Source organism: Malaya genurostris, chromosome 1 (assembly GCF_030247185.1).
Source record: "Malaya genurostris strain Urasoe2022 chromosome 1, Malgen_1.1, whole genome shotgun sequence".
NCBI classification, from domain to species: Eukaryota; Metazoa; Arthropoda; class Insecta; order Diptera; family Culicidae; genus Malaya; species Malaya genurostris.
In genome coordinates, this window is record NC_080570.1 from 30348827 (window position 1) to 30370765 (window position 21939).

General features: G+C 38.5%; 2 protein-coding genes across 6 annotated transcripts in view; one reads left to right on the top strand and one right to left on the bottom strand.

Moving 5' to 3' along the window:
* The window catches only part of LOC131435864 (uncharacterized), a 388758-nt gene that overhangs the window by 137619 nt on the left and 229200 nt on the right, over positions 1 to 21939 (top strand). For 4 of the 5 annotated variants that reach the window (XM_058604130.1, XM_058604153.1, XM_058604121.1 and 1 more), the window contains one exon: positions 17270 to 17289. The gene's annotated coding sequence lies outside the window, so the exon portion shown is untranslated. Of the gene's footprint in view, positions 1 to 17267; positions 17290 to 21939 lie in introns of all 5 variants that reach the window. The other variant, XM_058604145.1, reaches the window with a different exon arrangement.
* The window catches only part of LOC131435895 (autophagy-related protein 16-1), a 347031-nt gene that overhangs the window by 77667 nt on the left and 247425 nt on the right, over positions 1 to 21939 (bottom strand). The window lies entirely within an intron of this gene.

Consider the following 21939-nt stretch of genomic DNA (forward strand, 5'->3'; position numbering starts at 1 on the left):
CCCAATTCGTTCAATTTCAGCATGGTTTTCATCGACTTGTGACACGGTGCATTGTCTTGATGAAACAAAACTTTTTCTTCTTCAAATGAGGCCGTTTTTTTTAAATTTCGTCCTTCAAACGCTCTAATAACGATATATAATAGTCACTGTTGACGGTTTTTCCCTTTTCAAGGTAGTCGATGAAAATTATACCATGCGAATCCCAAAATACAGACGCCATAACCTTACCGGCCGATTGTTGAGTCTTTCCACGCTTTGGGTTCGGTTCATCGCGTGCAGTCCACTCAGCTGACTGTCGATTGGACTCCGGAGTGAAGTGATGGAGCCATGTTTCGTCCATTGTTATATATCGACAAAAAAAATCGGTTTTATTTCGATATAACAGCTCCAAACACTGCTCAGAATCATCCATTCGTTGTTGTTTTTGATCGATTGTGAGCTCACGCGGCACCCATTTTGCACAAAGCTTTCTCATATCCAAATACTCGTGAATAATATGTCCAACACGTTCCTTTGATATCTTTAGGGTGTCAGCTATCTCGATCAACTTCACTTTACGGTTATTGAAAATCATTTTGTGGATTTTTTTCACGTTTTCATCGGTAACAGCCTCTTTTGGACGTCCACTGCGTTCATCGTCTTCGGTGCTCATATGATCAGTACGAAATTTTGCAAACCACTTACGACTTGTTGCTTCGCCCGGTGCAGAATCTGGATAACACTCATCAAGCCATTTTTTGGTATCGGCGGCACTTTTTTTCATCAAAAAGTAACACACGAAATTCCTTTTTTTCCATTTTTTTCACAATAACAAAAGTAGCAAAAGTAGATCTGTTAAACATGGCTCAATCGGCCACGTAAAGCTTGTACGCGAATTGAATAAATAATTTGTATATAAAAAAGGGACAACAGACTGTACTGATTTAGGGGTTTATTATTATAGCACGTTCACGGTCGGAAGACGCCAGTAAAGATGTTACACTTCGGTGGGATAAAAATATTTTGCCAATAGCATCAACTTTACGCCTGCTGAGTAGTTTGTGTTGAACCACGAGGTGGCATTAGCAGCTCAACATAAAGTGTTAGTGAACTAATGAGTCGAAGAAGAAATGTAAAATAGAAGTTGAATCTCAATCGGTCTTGATCAATAACGGAATAGCTACACTCGATCGGTCTCTAACGCTCTAGTGCTTATGTTAAATTTTCTAATTTTGAATCAAATTCTAAAGATTTTGTTTCCGATCGATCTCCACCAAGCAAACCACTTTTTGATTACAATTTCCATCAATATCCCTCCCAAAGTTTCATCACGATGATCGACGACGGTAATGATGATTAGCATCATTTCTCGGGGGAGAGAGAGAAAAAGGGAAGAGGCAGAGAGGCATCTAATGCAACCGGCAGACGTTTAACCATGGGAAAACTTCAGCGCTTGTGTGCGATCGACGATCGATGAGTGGTACTGTTTTCGTTCGCCGGGACAAAACTTAAATAAAAAACTGACTGCCACAATCTGATATGCTCCGTTGATACTGTTGAAGGCTGCCCAAAAAAGGAACTGCACGATATAAATACATGTATATTCATCTTTCACTACCCAGTTCGGTCCGAACGACAACAGAATCGATCTCACTGCGGGAAAGTAAGCAAGTAAGTAGGTAAGCTGCGGCTTCTTGATTAGCGATGGAATGTTACTGGCCTGCCAAATTTCTATGGAAAGATCAACCGAACACGACTGAAAATGTATTGCTCCGCGGGGCTCGTAACTTGCAAGTGCACTTTGAAAATATATATGTATATATATATTAAAAAAATGATTTCCCCAAGTGCTGGATCAGCAGCGCGAGTCGCGACCAATCGTAAATCATTCATAACGCTAACGGGAATCGATTCATCGATGACCGATAAGATTGTTGCCCGTTGAATAGCACCGAATAGCAGCAAACAGCACCAGGCGCTTTCTATCGCACTGCAGCACGAGGTCTTCTGTACTTATCCTGCATCTAACTTCCATCCATCCATCCATCCATCCATCCATCCATAGATCCAACTATCTATCGCGGGGTAGAACGGTTCGACTTCGAAGCGAAAGAAAAAAAAAATACAAACAGGTACGAGGACTACCACTTGAATGAATGGAGATGAAAAAGAAAAGCCTAATTGGTGGCAGCAGTGATCTGGACGCACATTTGAATATCAATAACAGCGGAGAAAGATACGGGCCAGACGAAACGAGACGCAACAACAACAACAACAGCAGCAACAGGGAGATGAAAAGGGGATAAATGACGATGACAACAGGTGCCATTGAGGAAGTTAAACCGTCATATTTTTCCCGCTATATTTCGCTTCGCCCAGTGCACTTGTCAAGCAGCGGCTGTAGCTAGCCTTGCGGTAGCTAGCCATCAAGATCTCATCATCGCAGGTTTCGTGGTCTGAATGACAACCCATTTACCATTCGATTGCATCTGGAGCAACCGCCGGAGGACCGGTCGCGGTCTGTCAGTGATGGACGTTGAAAGCTCCACTAATGTCAAAACTCAACGAGACCTCAACTCAAAACAAACTGTCACTCTCCAACGACGACGATCGACGATCCATTGATGCCGGCGTGATGCTGACTCCGAATCCCAGGGATGTTCTGTGCTCTGGTGCAAGCCGAGATCCTAGGCTAGGTGCTTCCCGGACGTGAAAACCTGAACATCCCCTGCTCCGATCAACCAACCAGATCGAAACTCACCAGGAGATGAATTGTGTTGCCAGTGTCATGTTAAATCTATATCAGACCACCTTCATCTCACCTGTTGTGAATCCGAAGCCCAGCGCTCGAGTCTCTGTTTGGCTTGGTTTGATCATACGAGCTGAGCCGCTGTGGATGGATGCATTCTTAACTGCACACACCGATAGATATGCACCATCATCTGATGAAAGCAATCAAACAGAGAGAGAGAGAGAGAAAGAGAGAGAGAGAGAGAGAAGGAAAGGACGGTTGTTGGTTGATGATGATACGTGTGGAGCCGGCATCTCGTTAAAATTGTATACCCAGAAAATAAACAACTTTTCTACGGTACTGCGGCGGCACACGGTCCCGGAGGGGTCTCTCTGTCTCTCTCCCTAACTAGATTAAGGAAAACACGAAATCAATCTGGAGCAAGATGACTGCGGTACTGATAGCATGATGGTTGCCATTGGTACCATTTCTAAAGGCATTGAAAAAGTGTCATTTTGACGGTCTCGGTTGGGCATCGACAAAGACGACGATCTCCTTCGCCTCCGCCAGTTACGGTGCCGGTTTTCCGATCGGATCTTCTTTTTCTTCTTACTTTAATGGTGAATGATGGTGAGTTTCATCCGCGGCGGCGATGATGCGATAGGATTGATTTTATTGTGACTCGATTCGGGTTTCGAGATCGGTATCAGTTTCACGTGAAGATGATTTGTGATTATTTTGGAAATGATCTCTTCGGACATGATCTGAAGCAGGTTATTCTGAGCTAGGTTGTTTTCCAATCAAAAATCTGAACCTGAAAAATTCATCATTGCACCCCTACATACCTAAATTTTAATGCTAAATGCCGGGAGCAAACTTGCCAAGATTTACACAGTCGAGCATAGCAAAATATGATATTTCTGAGAATGTCTATCAAATATTAATCATTATAATATCAGAAATTGCAAAATTGGCGGCCAAATTCTGCACTGTCTGTTTGGCAAAAGCGACCGTAAATTAGGAGTGTATCGGAAATAAGCTATCCACATTTTTTTGATGTGGAACACATCTTTATTAGGGGTGCAAATCAGAAACTCAAGAAAAACTACACGTAGAAATGTGGTCAGGTTTTAAACACTTACAGCTCAGTCTGTTTTGTATCAATTATTAATATTATTTCATCATTTGATAGGAAACATTTCTACATACTGATTTGAATGTTCATAGCCTTGTATTTTGAATTGTATATCATTGAAATGTTGATTAATAGCTAGCGGTGTCCTATTTTGTCTGCAAAAAATCTCCAGCATACCGGATTTCCCTGCCATAGTCGATGGTTTTGAAGGAGTAAGCGATGTATCAAAGAGAGAGCATCGCTCTGATTGGTGGTCAATCGATGCAAAAGCGAAGCTGTTGGAAGCACGCGAATCTATAAATAGAAGCAAAATTATAGCTAACGTTTCAGTTCTACGCGTAGTATGCTAGAGGCAGGTTGTTGCTAGACTGCAAGACAAAAAGTGCCATAAAACGATTTGAAGCTTTAACTGGTATGCTCTGATCTTGTGTCAAGCAAGATCGGATGAAATTCCATGTTATGTCGTTTCGTCTGAGAAAATGACAACTACCCCAGGGTAAATTTTGAGTGCATAAGATTAATTTCTAATTTATATAAGATGAACTTGATTGATGATGAGATAAAGTTTATCGCTTCAACCAAAATCGCAGAAGGTAGAGAAACGCTATAAAAATAACTACTTGCGTACAAAACTTGAACACAAGCTTGGCGAAGAGAAGCTCAAATATCGATATCCGTATCGCAAGCATGTACAAACATATAATTGCATACATTCGGGCTATTGATGTAATTTCGTCGGCTACAAAACAAATACAAATCACGACTATTAGGTTGTTCGCAACGCTGTTTTATTTCATATGGACTGATCTACTTTAGATCTACAACTGAAACATGTCAATCACGACGCTGAGATTAAGTTCTATTTTTCGAGTACAAATTTAAAACAGATTTAAAACTGCTCGACGAAATTGTTTTAAATTAATGAATATTTGAAACACGAATAGAACACTGTTTTAATTTTTTTTTGCGTGAGCGTCTGTTACGAAATCTGAGAGACGAGATGTCAAAGCGTCGAATGACATTTCAGAAATTATCAATATAAGCGTTAAATGTTTTGCACTGAATAATACAGTTTCATTTAGAAGCACTCCAGCTCACTATGATCTGTAAAAATATTCATATCGTTTTCGAAATCATTAATTTAGTTTGTTTGTTTTTGATTTGAAACAGTGAAGTGAATAGACACAACACCAATACATTTACAGAAATATATAGAACAGATTTTAAATCTTTCCGTTGAGATCGTCAAGCTCGAGTTTTATTTTTGACAGTTTTAAATTATATAACAGTATGTCATTTTAGAACAGATATCCATCACCGCGTTGCGAATAGCCTTAGAGTCTATATTCTGGGTTCGCTAATAAATATCAATCTAAGCAGACTCTCGTGCATTTGCGGATTCAAAAGTGTGACGATTAATTGAAAATATCGATCATTAGAAATTTTGGTTGCCTTGCTCTACATCAATGGCTCGAACAACCCCAGGGGCTGATCCTTGTAGTTTTTTTTTAACTCCTGCATGTTCCCAGCTGCCCTACCAGTCTTCTTAAAGACCATCTTCACGATTGCTGCAGTTAAGTTCGATGGGTCGAACCTGAGGGCAATTTGGCAAGCTAATCGAGCGTGGTTTTGGCATAGTGAGCCGATGCTGGCCAAAACAGTGGATGTGTACTATGCTTCTTATATAAAGCCAGCAATCTCTTCTGGAGACACTCGGACCGATAGATTTCGGCATTTATAGCTCCGGTAGTGTAAAAAATTGGCTGACTTCAAACCACAGAAACATATTGTTTGCCATACCAGTACCTTTCGACCGAATTTTACCACTTGAATCGACTTGTCCGAATCGCTCACATCCTCCCCAACGACCATAGTAAAGTATTGTGGACCTGAAAGGGTTTTTGAGTCCTCCTTTACATAAGTCTCATCGTCCATCAAAATGCATGCATCCGGACACTGCAAAAGACGCGAATACAATTTCCGGGTCTTTGTTGCTGCTCGCTTCTCCTGTTGTAAACTTTGTTTCGAGATTGTTTGCTTCTTGTAGGTATTCAGTTGATTTCGCCTCTTGATTCGCTGGATCATTCCGACACTCGTTCCTGCTTATTTGGCCAAATTACGTATTGACATTGATTTGTTCTTCATGATTAGAGATACCACTTTCTGGTCCAATTTCGGGTTGGAAGAACCGGGTTTTCTGCCTCTTCCTGGTAGCTCATCCAATGAATAGTGTTCCCCAAACTTATTAATGATGGTTTGAACACTGGCATGATGAATTCCAAACCGTTTCGCCCCAATTTTCGCATAGTAATACTCTTCTCACTTAGTCATGTGTCCAGAACCTTGATTTTCACTTCCTTTTCAATACGCGACATTTTGAAAACGCAAAATTTCAACCGCTCAAACAAGTAAACAAACGAAAGCTGACACAGCCAAACGCACAGCATGCTGTGATCAGAGCATAAAAACCATCACAAATACATGGGTACAACACAAATGTAGGTGGATAGCTTATTTTCTATACACTACTTATGGGGTAGGTACCTAATCGCGAATATCTCTTGTTGTATTGAACGCAACAACATAATTTTTGATAAAATATTCAGTAGTATGAGCTATCCACCATAGATAACCTTAAAATTGAAGTTTTTTTTAAATGTTTGGTATGAACGAGCATTAAGGTGAAATTTAGTGTACCAAAATAAGGCGCACAAAGCATATCGTGCGAAATCGGTAGTTCACGACATGTTTTGTTCGCTAGTAAAACAGACACTACCTATGGATAGTTATAAACCATGAGTATATTCAATTCGCTAAGATCATTCTTCATTGTACAATTCAAAACCAGTTTGTGAAGTGCATATCATATCAGTATACAAGTAAATAATCATTCAGGGGTAAGTCTAATTTTGTAATTAGGGCGGCACATAACCGTTTTGAATTTTGGTTACGTTCCGTCTTAGATTCATCAGTGCATAGCAGTTCAAATTGAACTACCTAATGAAAACCTGGCAGTTCCAGTTGTTTTTACTATTTCTCATGAAGTTTTGAAGGAATTATACACGGAACAACCGAAATTAGCTCTGCGCCTAATTCGTATTACTGTTTTTGAATTAGTTGATTTTAACAACAAAATTTCCAAAATAACTTTGCTGAAAAAACTTTTATTTTTAGAGAATGTGTTTAGTTGGCGAATATTCTGGACACAAACCAGCAATATTTCAATCCAACACGAAATTCTCGTTGACAACTAATTTCGTTATTAAAATCAGAAAATTTGTTTCTATTTATCTATCACCATCATAACTGAAGGACAGCACAAAGAAAACAAAAATGAAATTGGTTTAATTAACAAGTTTATTAGCCAAAAACCCATGAGAAGTGTCAAAGCAAAACAATCCATTAAAAGGCTAAAAAGGACAGTCTTGTTGAAACTGCTTGCAAATTGTTTAGATGTTTTTCGAATGTGTTACGATATAAATTTCTAAGCCATATATAAATGACGTAAACTGTTAGTGGAAAGTGTATTTATTCAGAATTTGTGCACACTTGAAGCGATTGTGTGTAATAATGTTTTTACGCGGAACAGTGAAGTGAGTCTCGAATGTTGCACTCTAATTGTACACGTCAAATGATGTTTTTTGTATCTTCTAACATTCCGGGCTACGCCGTCCGGTGTTCTACTTGTATTCGGTTTTTGTTTTCCAAGTGCTCAAAGTTTTCAGTGAGAGAGTCGATTTCGCGAAGTCGAATAAAGAAAACAGCGATTTAGAATTAAAATTTTCATAAAGAAGTTTATGTTTCGCTTATGTCTTTTTCTCCAATACAACATCGTATTTATACCTGCCAATATAGAAAAGGCAACCGCGACTGATTTTTTTTTCGGTAGTAGTGTGCCATCTAGTGGCTAGTAGTCATTACGGTGTTAACGTTTTTTCGGTGACAGAGCGCCATATAGCTGCAAATTGCAGAAGCCAATTTAACCATTCCTGTTGGTTGAAAACAACGTTTTATTTCTCTAATTCAACTAAAAAATTAGTTGAATGGATATGAAGTGTGCCTTAGCTAAGAAATGACAGCACGTTTAATTGGTGAACTCAACTAAAAAAATAGCCATTTCAACAAATATTTTATTATTATTAACGGAACTAGAATTAGAAAATCTAAATTAGCAAAAGTAAGATTTTTTTAGTTGTCTTAAAAAATAATTAACTAAAATCAGAAAATCAACTAATTTTTTCGCCAAAATGCTGATTTCGGTCTTTCCGTGTATTTACTATTTGCCTACGCTAAGCGAGTGGATATCATTAATTTCTATTTTAGAATTCTTAAATCCAGTTTGAAGATATTCTTTCTAATCGTAATATAATTTGTATTCTCGAGACCGATTTGACAAATAAGTTATGATTTTTTTTATTTAATCGGTGTTGTCTCAGCAAATTTTTGCTCTCGCGTATTCCGCCTTACAATTGCACTGTTACAATGTGAGACATTGAAAGTTTGCAAAATTTACCCAATTAATCAACTAGTACGAGCGAATTTCGATATTCGAATGTGTGGATGAAGCATACCAATTTTATTCGTATTCACATCATCCAGTTATGTCTCTGACATTACCCTCTCGCATTTTTTTATATATTTATTATGCGAATTTTTAAAGTTACGCGGATGCAAGTTTTCGAAGTTATGCGGTGCTATCTAAATTGTTTTTTTTTTTAATTTTCAGAGATTCGAATTGAAAATGTTTTTGTCGAGACAACTCAAGATCTCGACGTTTCGTACATTGCTAGGACGAAGCCATAAAACTACATATTTTAGAAAATTCGCATTAAAAAACCCGCATTAATTTGAAAATAAGCGTAGAAAAGCCGTTTTAAAAACGCATAAAAAGATACTTGAGTGTAGTATTGAGGCCAGGTTGCTCCAGAAATTTTAATACCCACATTGAGATCGTAAATAAACCGATTCCGTAGATGTACCCGTAAAAGTGACGTATTCGACAAACCACGCTTTTTTCTTTCCGCTCAATTTCCTTGGAAATAGAGCTGAGCCGATTTTAACGATCGATTTGCAAACAACCACTAATCAAGTTTGAGTTTCGGAATTCCGGGTTCGGAGATCGTATAATCGTATAAGTGACGTATCCAACAAACTCCACTTTTTTCTGTCCGTTTCATGATTTCGGACATGACCGACCCAATTTGAGATCGTGAATGAATCGATTCCAAAGATGTAACCGTAAAAGTGACGCATCCGACAAACCACTTCTTTTCTATCCGCTCATTTTCTTTGGAAGTAGCTGAACTGATTTTCACGATTATAGTAGGATCTCGTTTGCAAACCACTACTGAGTAATGGATTAAGTTCAAATGACTAATGGCAGACACATCCGGTTTCGGAGATCGAATAATCGTATAACTGACGTATCTAACAAACCCCACTTTTTTCAGTTCGCTTCATGTTTTCGGACATGACTGCGCCAATTCCGGTAATTTTAGGTTCGTTCAAACACTACTATTGGGTTGGTTGATTAGGTTTGAAAGGTATAAGGCTACCACTTCCCGTTCCGGAGAAATAATCGTACAAATGACGTATCCGACCGAGCACCTTTCTCCGCACACTTTGTTCGATGATGGCTCAACTTACAAAAGAGAATCACGAATCAAGTGAGAATAGATAATTTTGAGAACCATCTATGCAAATTTTTTTTTTCTAAATTGATTCAATCGATTTCGACATACCAGGGACTAAATCCAAAAGGGGGTTGATGATTAAGTTCGAAGGGATTATTGCTAACACCTTCGGTTCCAGAATAAGCGATGTGAACGTAGTTCTTTTGTTAAGTTCCCGGATCAAACAGGAAATACTGGAATTCACCTGAAGATTTTGATTAGTTCAATTCAAAGGGAAAAAATCGCCTGAACCAAGCTGAAAAGCATCAGGATTGTAATTGGTTGACAACGATTTTCTCGAACAAAACATCTATTTGGACTTGTGTGGGTAGATGAAGCGTACCTGGTTGGGAAACAGAAACATTCGGTAAAATATTTGGACATCAGGAGCAATTTGCAGCTGTTCGCAATTTTAAGCAGTATACTCGGAAGATTTATGCGGAATCCATTTTAACTATCAAAATTCGGAAATAGTAGAATCCGGAAACTGTGAGATAAGCTTTCAGATTGTTGATTTAGAGCTAGAAGAATTTTCAGTGTACATTGGAGTCCTTTGCACAGCCGATATTAATGCTCATTGGTCACCTGGGTAGGGTCAAAATGTGCAATTCGACACGAAAAGTGTCATTTCTACTAAGGAAAAGCCCTTTACTAGGTGTGAAAGTAGGCATTAGACCTGCATCAGTTCTAATAGATCTATCTTTTCAGGTCTATTTCGCACACTCAAAACACGAAACAAAACAGAAAAATACCTAACGGCAGTCAAAGACACTTGTAAAACCTATCCAGTACCGAGAAATTCTTTTAATGATCCCAGCAGAAGTGCCATTCGATCTGCTGCGATAATCTGCACCCCTCATATTGACAACAACAACAAAAAAAAAGGGAATGCCCTCGGTTCTTTTCTCACAGCCTACGGTACACGGTGCTACGATGCCACCTTCTGGCCGGACGGTGAAAGCACCTTCAATCTGGATCTTGATAATTTCATCGGGGTGAAAGCCTACGATAAATCACGGACCGCAGACGGCCAGCAGCTGGCGTGAAATGGCTATAGATTCATCGATTCAATTTCCGTGCGAGCGCTGCGCAGCTGCGCGAGACTACCAAATCCGTCGTTACGCGGAATCGATTGCCAGACGATTGGCGGGTTCCGGAACCGGGCTTACTAACTGCGACCTTTTGCATGTGGATTATCGTCATCATAATCGCGATCGTAAAGACTGAAATCACAGACAGACAGACAGAGCGGGACCGAGCCGCGTTCTGCCACGGTGACGATCCTCGTAAATTATTGGCTAACAGTCGCGGGGCTCGCGTGACTCACCTTGGGACAGAGGGAGAGTGAGATCACAGCGTTTGATGCTCACTCACTGCGCATTCAACCTTCGTGAGGATAAGACTCTGGATGGTTGGCTTAGGACTTACCTGAAATGAATTAGAATACAATATAAATAAATAATGGCTAGCAGTTAATCATCGAAAAAGGAGCGAAGGGTTGGTTGGTTGGATTGGAACATCCATTTGGGAATGGAGTTGCGCAAAAACGAATGGAAGGCGTGCGGTTTTAGCGCTTCGTAGCATGTTAAGATAACAAACCAATTTATAAAATACTTTGTTGCCTAGTTCTGCTAAGAAGGCAGCAGTTAATAGCGAACTAAGATGATTGAATTATGCTAGCATCTCACGTCTGCTTTAGGTGGGAAAAAAGGAACAGTCAGGATTTTTCAGATCATAAAGTACAGCCAGTAGCCAGATACAAATTAGGGTCGTGAGTAAATAACTTGGTTTCAAGGTTTGTTTGTCAGTATATAAATAGCGCAAAGAATAGTGTAGCTGACAGACAGAGAGTACAACGATGCCATCGATTTAAGAGCTAGGCGGAAAATAATCTGATTTTCATGAGTGACCAAGGTTCCTCGAGCGTTTGAGTGTAACAATCGAAGATTACAGAGGATGGAAAAACACATCCGATTGAAAGTTTTTCGGGCCCTTACTCTCGATGATTGCCTCATATTTGATCAGAATGTGGTCGTTAGCAACTAACAAACTTGATTATTTATTATCTATTTGATATGCAAAGAACAAAAACTTGGTTTGGAAAGTCATTTTCAGCCGGTGTAGAAAAAGTTTTGAAGTTTCTACCTTTTTCTGAAAAAGAAATAACTTTGAACGAGGGCCCAGAGCAACGACTGTTACATACTGTTACATTCGACTCAGGTCGTCAAATACGACACAAAATTGACACTTAATTTATTCGGAGACCTGGACTGGACCGAATTTCACAAGCTTAGTCTGAAATGAAAAGCTTCATGATCATACAGATTCTTGTAGAGTCTTATGCAAATTTCATTTCCGGTTCCAGAATTATACGAACACAAATAAAGTGTACGGAATCTTCAAAACTAACTCTAAACTCTTTTGAACTTTGTAGAGCATTTTTGCGTTGCTGGCCGAACAAATTGTTGTGTAGTAAAAAACTCACGGGAAAGGCCTTATTGCACCACTAGCTATCAAGACAGCTTCATCACAATCCGAAGTGTGATCAAGAAGATATAACTTAAAATTACAAGTCGTTTTTTTGCAGTTTACTCATGATTCGTCGCCGATTTTGTGGTTAGCTTTGGCATCGTGCCATTATGCATGCTAAAGATGTTCTATTTTTTCGAATGTTATGTACAAATTGAACAGAATGCTTAAATCGAACAGATCAATCCTCATATCGGCGAAGAGCAGCGTATTACAGGAAAATTTTGGGTTCTGATAAACCTCGAACTGTGAAAATCTACACAAGAAGATAAACGGTGAGTATAGGATAAATCAATACCTAAAGTTCCGATAGAAGCCAAAAGTTTACTGCTTCAATTTGCTTTCTTGTTGATGGCTAAATGTGAAATAAAAGTTATTATTACTAACAGATATTGTGTCTATTCTTGGATTTCGGTAAAAATTCCGTCAAAATAATCCTTCGAAAAAATGTTTCGGAACTCTTTCAATTTGGTTTCAGTGAAGTTCAATTCCGAACTGGCTCCAGTTGAGTTTTGATTTTTTGAATTTCAGAAATTCTCAAGGTGGTCACTTAGAACCGTTCACAGTTTTATTCCACTTCAACGATCTTAATTTTTCAGTTGGATATCTGGTGGTTTCATATTCTCATTGAAATCTAGAACAACTTGATTTCGTAGTAGTTCTGCTTAAAAAATCTGCAGTTGCTCACAAAATCTATATGTAACCACCTAATACTCAAAGGTTACCAACAATTTAAAATGAATACTTTAAATTCTGACGTAAGAAAGGAAAACCTTGTTTAATCACATATACAGCATATGTACGTCAGTCATGTGCAGAACAGATAAAAAACAAAGTGCTCTTCATGTGCGGAACAATGCACACGTTTATTATTGAATGCATATCGAGCCACTGGTTTTGTTCAACTGAATTTCGATCACAGAACTGATAGCTAATAGCAAAGCTCGAGCTAACAGCAAAATTTCTGCTTACGAGCTCGGCAATAATTGACAGATAACAATTTTAGGATTGCCGATATTCTTAGTAATTGCACATTTTGCCGAGACGATTACCGAGCACTCGGCTGAGCAAATCTAGGCATTTCTTGACCGATATTCAGCAATAAAATTTAAGCGTGTATGCAAAATTTGACCTAAATCGGGTATGGGTCAAAGTTAGAAAATTTTCGAACTTGAAAAATCAAACATGGGATACATAGAAATTCCGAAATCGAAAAATTTCTTTGATGCCACAAGTCTTAGAATTGCATGAACCATTGAGATTTAGTGTCATCTCGAAAAAAATTTTATTTTATAAAACCGACTTTCTGGGACTGAAAAATTTTGAGATTTCTGATATTGAAAATTGATCTCCACGTTTCATGCAATTGTAAGACATTTAACATAAAAAAAACATTTCGATTTCAGATTTTTTTTTAATTCGACTCACTGGGTTTTGAAAAATTTTTAGATTTCCGACATCGGAATTAGTCTTAGTATTGCATAAATCGTTGAGATTTAGTGTCAACTCGAAAAAAATATTTTTGTAAAAATAGACTAAAAAAAATTTTTTTTTGAAAAATATTGAGATTTCTGAAATCGAAAAAAAAATATGTTTGAGAATTGCATGAAATCTTTTCGACACAACACTTGAGTGAACTTTGCTTCTTTTAATTGACTTTCTGGGACTTCCAAACAGATTTCCAAAATCAAACAGAAATTGTTTGATGCCAAATGCCTTAGAATAGTCTGAAAATAAAATTCGACTCTAGGAAAGAAAAATTTTGAGAGTCCCAAAATCGAAATTTTGTTTTTATAAAAAGGCTTAGAATTGCATGAAACGTGGAGATCTTGGTGTCAGTTCAAAAGAAATATGTTTGTAAAAATCGACTTTCTGGGACTTTTTGGTATATTTCTGAAATCGAAATTTTTTTATGTACCAGAATTGCATGAACTCATTTCGAGATAACAGCAGACATTTGACATAAAAATGTTTGTTTTCGTTTTTTTTTAAATTCAAATTTGAGATTTTTGAAATCGATTTTTTTTTGTTTTTGATACTAACTAAAAGTGTTAGAATTGCATAAGACGTTGAGATTTTGTGTGGCACGTAATTTTTTTTTTTCAAATCGACGTTCTCGGGCTTACAAAAATTTTGAGATTTTTGGAATCAAATTTTTTTTTATGTTTGCATGAAATCTTTTTGAGATAACACAAGATTTCCACGTTTAACGCAATTCTAAGATATTTGATATAATTTTTTCTCTTTCAAATAATTCGACTCTCTGGGACTTAGAATTGCATCAAACGTGGAGATTCAGTGACGCTCGATTTTTTTTTAAATGTCCCCAAACAGATTTCCGAAATCGATTGAAATTTTTTTAATGCCGGAAGCCTTAGAATTGTCTGAAACGTCGAGATCTGGTGTCATCTCGATTTTTTTAGACCATTAAATTTTAATTCGACTCTGGGACAGAAAAAAATTTGAGACTCCCGAAATCGAACTTTTTTTTATGTCATATGTCTTGAAATTATGAACATGAACTTAGCGAGGAACCTCTCGCCGATGTTAACGCAAATAGGTGAATAATTTGTTGCTTATTTGTTGCTAATTAGTTACGACAATTTTAAACTTGTTGCTCAATTTAATTTTTATTTTTTTGAGTACTTCGCTAAGTTCATATGAAGTTAGCGAAGCCCCCTTCCAAATATGCTTCAAAACAAATCGTAGCCCAGTAAATAGTTAGTTGCTAATTTGTTACGATAATTTCGAATTTGTTACTCAATTTATTTCAATTTTTTGAGTATTTTGCTAAGTTCATATGAAGTTATCGAAGGCCCCCTTCAAATATGCTTCAAATCTGTAAAAAAATAATTGAGCAACAAATTCAAAATTACTGTAACTAATTAGCAACAAATTAATAACAAATTATTCACTTTGCTTCGATCTATTTTGAAGCATATTTGAAAGAGAGACTTCGCTAACTTCATATGAACATAGCGAAGTACCCAGAAAAATAAAAACAAAAATTGAGCAACAAATTCAGAATAATCGTAACTAATTAGCAACAAATTATTCACTGGGCTTCGATCTGTTTTGAAGCATATTTGGAAGGGGGCTTCGCTAACTTCATATGAACTTAGCGAAGTACTCAAAAAACTAAAAAAAATTACTGAGCAACAAATTCAAAATTACTGTAACTAATTAATAACAAATTATTCACTGAGCTTCGATCTGTTTTGAAGCATATTTGAAAGTGTGGCTACGCTAACTTCATATGAACATAGCGAAGTACCCAGAAAAATGAAAACAAAATTGAGCAACAAATTCAGAATTATCGTAACTAATTAGCAACAAATTATTCACTGAGCTTCGATCTGTTTTGAAGCATATTTGAAAGAGAGACTTCGCTAACTTCATATGAACTACATTCAGCGAAGTACTCAAAAAACTAAAAAAATAATTGAGCAACAAATTCAAAATTACTGTAACTAATTAGCAACAAATTAATAACAAATTACTCACTGGGCTTCGATCTGTTTTGAAGCATATTTGGGAGGGGGCCTTCGCTAACTTCATATGAACTTAGCGAAGTATTCAAAAAAATAAAAAATAAATTGAGCAACAAATTCGAATTCAACGTACATTCGAAATCTAAAAAAAAAATTGTTGATGCCAAATGTAATGAATCGTTTGAAACTCATCTCGATTTTTTTAATGACATCAAATTTAATTTCGTCTCTGGGACAGAAAAATTTGGAGATTCTCGAAATCGAACTCTTTTTTTTATGCCATGTCTTAGAATTATATAAATGGCATGACTTGGAATTATATAAAAAAATTTTTTATTTGAAATCTCGACTCTGAGACTTTTGAGATTAACACATGGATCAATAAGTCCCGAGACTAACAATGGAAACAACATTTTTTTGCAAAATTTTTTTTTATTCATCAACATAATCACCTTTTAGGCTGATACAATGGTTCCAACGTTTTTCCAATTTTTCAATACCATGTTTATAAAAAAAAATTATCTTCGCTTCAAAATAAGCTTCAGTTTCAGCGATGACCTTCTCATTTGAGCCAAATCTTTTTCTCTGGAGCATTTTTTTTAAATCAGCAAAGTGCCAGTAGTGACTGGGGGCTAAATCTGGCGAGTATGGAGGGTGGGAAAGCAGATCAAAGCCCAATTCGTTCAATTTCACCATTGTTTTCATCGACTTGTGGCAGGGTGCATTGCAGCAATCGCGGCACCCACTTGGAAAAACCTTTTTCATGCTCAATTTCTCATGAAAGATAGTAAATACACTTCCATATGATATCTGTGTCATCTCAGCAATCTCACGGAGCTTCACTTTACGATCTTTCATTATAATTTTTGTCACTTCACTCACATTTTCCGATGTAACGGCTTCCACAGGTCTACCCGAGCGTTCCGCGTCATTTGTGTCGGTACGACCACGTTTAAACTCGGCGAACCACCGACAAATCTTTGCGTTTGATGGACAAGAGTCCGGATAACATTTTCCAATCCATTGTTTCCCTTGCACGGTGTTTTTACCCATTAAAAAACAATGTTTTATCAAAACACGAAACTCGGTTTTTTCCATTTTTTAAACAAACTACGAAACGACTTTACTCCAATCTCGATAACTCAGCTGTTTCTGATCGGATCGATCTAAAATTTTGACCCGTTTCAAGTAAAGGTTAGTACTCTAGAAAGACGTGATTACTGGTTTACTACAAGCGCCATCTCTGCTTTAGTCTCGGGACTTATTGATCCATGTGTTAGGCTCAAATTTTTCGTAGGGACTTTTTGAAAGTGCTTAAACTTTTGAGCACTACCGCTTAACAAAATTAGAAATGAGTCTAGAATATTAGCATGTTTTTTGATAAGTTAATATTTGACAATAATGTGTTCTAGTTCGTTTTGTTTGAAATCAACCGTTGCAAGTGAGCCGATTCAAATCTTGAATCATTTTTCTATACCCATAGCGCAACATATTTTCTAACCGCTCCAAACCGTAGTTATCTTTTTTATGGTTCCCATCGATCCCCGGTGCACAATTCAATTTCAAAACAGCACACCATCAGGCGATCGGTTCTGAAATGCCTTCTCGAAAACCGCACCCCCCATTGATGTAAGGAAAACATAAAAACAAAACTCCAGAATCATCTTGATTTACCGGCTGACCGAAAGTCATCATCAAATCTCTAACAACTCTATCTTCTCTTTCGTTGCAGGGCACATCGGCCAACAAAAGGTAAGCCAAAACACACACGTTTGTTAATCGATAATATCATCAAAAGGCCTATCGTCGCATCGCCTATCGGCAGACCAGGTTTGACCCTTTCCGAGAACAGACAACTTTGATCTTTGATCACTGCCCTGAGCAGCAGCAGCAGCAGAAGCAGCGTCAGCAGGTTCGGGACTCGGGATATGACGAATGCATTCGTTTTTGCCCCCCTCGCGAAGCAAAAATGGTGGAAGATGATGATGATGATGATGATGATGATTGATGGTGGACCGATCTCGTCGTGGCCCTATCAATGCACTCCCTGATCTGATCATCGTCATCGTAATTGGCCCTCCTCCTTCGGACCTGACGGACCTCCTCTGACTGCTCTGCTCTGGTGCTTGGTTGGGTTCTGTGCTGTGGATGGGTTAACTTGGGGCTCAACACTAAACAAACAGCATTCTTGGGCTATCAGTTAGAGCAGCGGCCACTCCGGGAAGCCGCACACATTCCGAACTGAAAAACCCCGCTGAACAAACACCCAACGGGGCAGTGCGATTTACCATAATAGCTATAATCAAATTGAGTTTAGCTGAACTCCGAAAAGCCGAACGAGTCCCGATAACAGACGTGAAGTGATCGCAGTGATGAAACATGAAAATATTCCGTTTAGGCTGCTGAAACGGTGCACCGGGCAAGCGAGGCTGGCTATAAAGTAAAAGTTCAATCAAGTTCTCTTTTGGGTCCGGCGGGTAAATTGTGTTCGCGTGTGTGAAGAGTTTGGAATCTCTATAGCTATTGAACGCTCGCTCTCTCACACGCTTTTCCGCGTGATTTTGCTTCGCAGCTCGTTTAGTCAGTCAGCTAAATTGGGCTGCTCTGCGGATCGGATCACGGATCACCGGGAGGGGGGGGGAGGAATGGAAGATTTGCCAAACCCCCCACCCAGAAGATCATACACCGAAAATTTTCATATGCGCATAGCATAAATGCGTAGCCGAGAATAGCCTTTTTTCCCGCTAGCATTCCCATCCCCAACCACCACCACAACACCACACTATTGTCCAAATGTTTAACCCTATTACCGCCGCCCCGGGAATATTCTCATCACACATAGGAAACCGTTCGGTTGATTGACGTTGGTTCGATCAGATACGGCGCGGCCCGCGCGAAATGATTCCATTGGCCGGTGCCAGCGCAATCAGCTGGTTGGTTGGTTGGTTGGTATTAGGAAAACTGAGTACCAAATTGAGCAGCAGACGGTTCAACGGAACCTTCGTCATCGACACCACGGGGTTGGAGTGTGGAGTTCTCATCTTTTTCTCACCCGGTAGTCATCCCGGACGCGTGCGTGCGTGTGTGTGTCTGTGTAGACGACATCGGTATTCGTCGTTGCTCCCGCGTTCCCGACTTCGAGTTTTGAATTCGCTTCCGCCAGCGTTCAACTCCGGCGTCGTCGTTCGTCTCCCGCGCGAACAAACATGATGATGAAGATATCAATCTGGCTAATGATCGGTAATGGTGTGGCTTTATCATTCATCAGACCGGTGTTTTGCGCTGCCTTATTATGTTTGATTAGATAGGGAGGATAGATCGGTTATGAAATGGGGCTTTCATCCGAAGAAGCTAGCAGGAAACGACCAGGGGTCGATCCTGTGGTGAGGGGGAACGGGGTTGATTGTGTTTCTACGGCCCGGTCGATAGTGAACTATGCATGGCAAGCCAATTTTGTTCTACCGAGAGACCCCCTTTTTTACGCAATCCGAACAGTTTGAGAGGATGGATGGATTCGGGGGACGTTCGGTATAGGATAGGAGATTCCCGGGCAACGGTAGATTGAATGCCAAGCGAGCAAAATTGATCTCGAAATGTTTAGATCGGGACCATGATAATCTGTTCTTGCAGCGGATTGTTATCTATTTTTCCCGAGATGGAAGGCGTGTCGTGTGCGAAGTTGCGTTCTGCTGATAGATTTTTTTTCTGTTCTAAGAACGTGTAACCGACGTATGACAGAAGGCTGCATCGTACCAAAACATAGTCGATTACTACTTCGGCTGAGTCTATTACTGCTACTAGTGCATTAGCGACACTTCAATACAGGAAGTAAAAGCGTCTTTATACCAGAACTTTCTTCGATCGCATCATTTATTCCATTAACGATTAGAATTGAAGAATGCAACACATGGCTTTGAAAACAACCGAAGCGGTTAAAGTCAGTAGTGTAATTTTATATAGTCCAATGAGCTTTCGAAGAACTAGACTTGCTTCGACATCTATGAAAATACTTAAGAACGGGCTTAGCGTGATGGGAAAGACCATCACCTTTCACACAGTCTGCCTGAGTTCGATTCCCAACTCTGCACATAGTGTCAAACAGTTTTTTCTGACCCGAGAGCCCAATCGAAAAAATCTCTTCTTAGTAATTCGTCCAACTAGTGCTGTGATTATGCCTTTCTTTTGCTACTAGAGTGTCATTAAAAAATTACAATTATAATATGTTTACGTTTCGTCTTTGACTCATCAGCGCATAGTAGTTAAAATTGAACTGCTTTGCGCAAAACTCGACAGTTCAATTTGAACCGCTAAGCAGACGTAAAGTTTTTGCTATTTACAGAACACTTTTTATCTTCGCATCGAAATGCAATATCTATACTAACGTGCCGAACGAAAACGTGTTTTCTACTTTTTCTGGCCGAGCAACTGGGACGAGGTTTGCATAAAGCAGTTCAATTTGAACTGCTATGCACTGATGAGTCCAAGACGAAAAGTAAACATAAATATCAAAATCGGTTATGTGCCCTAGCACAAAATTTGGCTAGCCCCTGAATGATTACAATTATAACTTGGGAACAAAACAGTGTTCGCCATGAGCATTGTGAACTTTTCAAATAACCAAATACACCAAATAAGTCTTTTTTTACGCGTAAAAACCGATTTTTCTGAAATTTTTTTTTTAGATTACACCAATGTTAATAGCTTTGCAGTTTTTTCTACGCAAATTTCCGGAGTCTTCCGAATTTTTTTTTTCTGATTTCGCCAGATCTGGACGGTTTATGCATTTCTAAGATATATGACAACAAAAAAAATTTTCAATGTTTTTCGGTTTTTTTTTTCTACGCAGGTTTCAGAAGCTATGCGTTCCCAAGGTCGATTAGAAAAATAATTTTTTTTTTGAAATTATAATTTTTTATTGGTAATTTGAAGGGGAAAAAGTTTGCTTTTACCCCCAAATTTATGCTAGGTGCACAGTTAAGTATAATTTTTGTTTATTTTTTTTTTGAAATTACACCAGATCTCGATGTTTCATGCATTTCTGAGACATTTGGCCTCAAAATTTATTTTTTGATTTCGGAATATTTTTCAAAATTTTTTAAGTTACCCCAGATCTGGACGTTTCATGCATTTGTAAGACATTTGGCATTCAGTTTTTGCCTTTCTCTATAGAAAGGTATTAGAATTGCTGGAAAACCGACTTTCGAACGGAGCCTCGGAGACCCATAGTGTTATATACCATTCGACTCAGTTCGACGAGATCGGAAAATGTGTGTGAGTGTCTGCACTTTTTGAAGATATTTGAACGCGCTCAATTTTCTCAGAAATGGCTGAGCCGATTGAACAAACTTGGGCTCGTTTGAAAGCTACTGTCGGGCCCTTGATCAAGTTCGAAGATCAAATGGCTGTGACTTTTGGTTCCGGAGATATGATTGTATAAGCGACGTAACCGACAAAACACGTTGATTTTTACCGCTGTTATATATATTAGGGTGCCAAAATTTAGGGATCACCTCTATTTTTGTTAAGCTCTAGTGCTCAAAAGTTTAAGCACCTCGAAAAAAGCCTTCATGCTAAATTTGAGCTAAATCGGACATGCGTAAGGGGTGCTGCCTGGTGGTAAAGGTTTGACAATTTTCGATCTTGAAAAAGCACCATAGGGGGGAGTACTTGAAATTTCCAAAATCGAACATTTTTTTTTATGCCAAAACTCTTAAAACTGCATAAAACATCGAAATTTAGTGTCATCCCAAAAAAAAATTTTTTTGAAAAAATCAACTTTCTGGGACTTAGAAAAATTTTGATTTCAGTCCCAAAAAGTCGATTTAAAAAAAATTTTTTTTCGAGATGACACTAAATCTCGACGTTTCATGCAATTCTAAGCCTTTTGGCCTCAAACATTTTTTTTCGATTTCGAAAATTTCATGTACTCCCCCCTATGGTTTGTAAAAATGATGCTGACTGTGTGACATAAACACTGAAGTATGCTTTTGTGAACTACTCGAATCAATCTAAATCAATTGGTGTCAAAATTAGTATCCAAAATTATTTAATAAAAGTATGAAACATATTTTCATGAGACTGTTATGAAAGAAGAGAAAGGCATTATCACACCACTAGGTGGATTAAGAAGGGTTTTGCCTTTCTCATACAGAAAGGCTATGCAATCACTGTGAAAATCGACTTTTTAACCGAGGCCCGGAGGGCCGAATGTCACATACCATTCGACTCAGCTCGACGAACTGAACAAATGTCTGTGTGTGTGTCCGTGTGTGTGTGTGTGTGTGTGTGTGTGTGTGTGTGTGTGTGTGTGTGTGTGTGTGTGTGTGTGTGTGTGTGTGTGTGTGTGTCCGTGTGTGTGTGTGTGTGTGTGTGTGTGTGTGTGTGTGTGTGTGTGTGTGTGTG